Here is a 2,818-nt window from a genome sequence, read left to right as displayed (position 1 = left end):
AATAATTAATTACGAAGCTTTAGAGCATAAATCCCAACCGTACCATTTTTTTGTGATATGACTTGGTGGCAATCATCTATCTGTGTGTATAAGGATTGTGTTGTTGTGTTCTGATTTTACTTGTGGCAACTACTCATATGTGAGCACGAGAGTTATTCAGTGTTCAACGATTTATAGATCCCTTGATTTCACAATTTTTGTTGTGGTTGAATGTATATCTAACTCATAGGAAGGTTACTTACATAGTGAGTGTTTTCATAACTCATACGAGAGTTATGTTGTTTTTAAACTTTATTTTTACGACTATTGGTGTAACACCTGCTCATCGTCAATGCGATTCACAGGAGCTACCACTGACATCGATAATAAACTCGACAATCAATCATAAATTTCAAATTATTTCTAAAAACATTTAAAACCAGTACTATTTAAAACTTAAAACGACCAAAGTAAATTCTTGACAACGAAAGCATAAGTACACAAAACAGACACAGACATGGATTCCCAAATAGTCTCTAGCCTGCTGGTCTCGTCCTCGTCCTCGGTTGGCCTGCATCAACTAAATCTGGAAAGAAAAGTTAAAAATAATTTTGATGAGTAATTAAATTACCCAGTAAGTAGTGAGCTTATTTTTCATGAGTTCATAACTAATCTTTCCAGGTGTTTTTAAGTTTTATTCGCCATTGACTCCTAGTTTCTCTTACCAGAGTCATCTGTTCATTAATGAGGTATCTCACCCTCAAAACATCTTACCCTGAATCGGAGCTACCTCAATCTTAGGTTACTGACTCTCTCTCGATATGCTTATCTAGAATTTTCGAACTCGTATGTAAGGCTCGCTCTCAGTGAAATACGGCCCGTCTACTAATTCCTCTGGCGGCTTGTTTATCTCATATACCAACGGTCAGGAGTACTCATGCTCCCTGACTTAGCACACAATGCATTGGTTAGGAACTCCGCGGGAATTTGTAGACTATCATACTCATATAAATAAGCCATGGCTCAACAACCAATAAGCATATCCTAGAGTCATAACATTTCCATTAACATGCATACTCACATTTACTGCATGCTTTCATACATTTATCATGTTCAACACATAGAACATTCTAGTAATCATTTATATCATGCTTACATCACAAGCAAGCAATCAAGATATACAATAAACATTCAACATCATCAAAACTCATTTTAACATACTAAGCTTTTAATCAGGTAAACAACATACTCACATGTTGTCAACAAGTTAAGAACTAACTTAAAGAACGATATGCTACTTACCTGGTTTCGAATCCCTTTCTCTCTTGAATGTACGCAATAGGGTATTTCAACACAATTTCCTCCAATCAGACCTATATGTCACTATTTTCAAGGTAAGTATAGGTCAAAACGAATCGAACGGGACAAACCCGAAGTCGAAATGAGGTCTCACGCGCCCTCACATTCTCGGTGTGTTTGTCCCATGCGCCAGGAGAACTCCTAGTCGCACGCCAGTCCCAGCTCCTCACGCGCCTTGCGTGTAGTGCACGCGCTCCTTCTTCTTCCTTGCGTTTTCTGAAATTTTCCCAACTTTTCTATTAATACCGATTATGTCCCGAAGCCATATTCCACCCCTACAGCCTGAATTTCGTCCCGATTTCCACTACAACTTTATATATCTCCTTATTACAATTCTAACAAGCCATATTTTATAACTTATTATGCAGTATAGACCAAGATATCAGAATTTAAAGATTCGGTCAAATGGGTTTTCTTACCTTCGAATAAACGCCTAATATGGCTTATCCGTTGAGCTTCGAATGCTAAGGAATTTCTCAAGCTTGCACCCCCGACAAGGAAATCTCCAAACCATGAGGAATTTCGAAAGTCACCAATTTCAACTCATTCCCCTGTTTACTGTTTTTCCTTCTTTTCTGTTCTTAGTTTTTAATCCGAGAACCACCGGCACCACCTCACACTTCCCTCTTTCTTTCTTTTCCCCTTCAATCCACCTGTCCATTCCTCCTTTCTACATGGCAGCAGTTTGAAGATGAATTTATACATATCAATTTCTATTTTTACATCACTATTTAAACTCATCGACTCTTCCTATTTTAAAACACACAGAATATTTCACAATACACAACTTTCATAGTTTCCTCCATCTAAACTTTGTTTTTAAAAAGCCTCCATTGTTGCTCTCTCCAAAGTTTTCAATTTAATTTTGTTTATCTTATTGTGAGAGAGATGTCTATTGTAGTATGAGAAAATTGTAAATCTACTACTTTAGACAGTTGTGGTGTATGGTGTGTTTCTATAAAGTTTCAAACAATTGTATCAGCTTGATCCTGAGCTGTGGAAAGGATTGAATTTGCTCTTGAACTCGTAAAAAGAGCGGTGTAGCGGTTGGGCTTTGATCTGAAGAAAGAGTCAAGAAAGGTTTATTCAAATTTCCAAGAGGCGCTTAGGGAGTAGAGTAAGTCGAGTTTGACCGAACCACTATAAAACTACAGTGTTATATTTTCTAACCCTTTTCCTATTTAAATTCTAAATTATTGTTAAGTTTTATTGCATGTATTAAGTTTTATTGTTATTAAAAAAAATTAATAATTATATTGTTAAAACCCTATTCACCCCTCTAGGGTTGCCATATCGATCCAACAATTAGTATCAGAGCAGGTTGCTCTTATTGATTTTATTATATATAAACTTTATTTTTAGAGCTTATGGCAAATCTACGTGTTAAAAACGGTTTTTGTGAAGGACAATCAACTTCTAGACCTCGTTATTTTGATACAACTAATTATACGTATTGGAAAGCTAGAATGAAAATTTATTT

General features: G+C 36.0%; 1 long non-coding RNA gene across 1 annotated transcript; it reads right to left on the bottom strand.

Annotated features, from left to right (window-relative positions):
• Nucleotides 1–411: 411 nt before the first annotated feature.
• Nucleotides 412–1,315, bottom strand: LOC147789851 (uncharacterized). The gene is made up of 2 exons (XR_015423073.1): nucleotides 1,282–1,315; nucleotides 412–565 (listed from the first exon to the last, which is right to left on the bottom strand). It is a non-coding gene; the product is annotated as an uncharacterized LOC147789851 (long non-coding RNA).
• Nucleotides 1,316–2,818: the final 1,503 nt, after the last annotated feature.

This window comes from Cucurbita pepo, chromosome 12, assembly GCF_057944985.1.
Source record: "Cucurbita pepo subsp. pepo isolate OVF chromosome 12, ASM5794498v1, whole genome shotgun sequence".
NCBI classification, from domain to species: Eukaryota; Viridiplantae; Streptophyta; class Magnoliopsida; order Cucurbitales; family Cucurbitaceae; genus Cucurbita; species Cucurbita pepo.
Note: the sequence above shows the minus strand (reverse complement) of the source record. Positions and strands in the feature narration are given on the sequence as shown.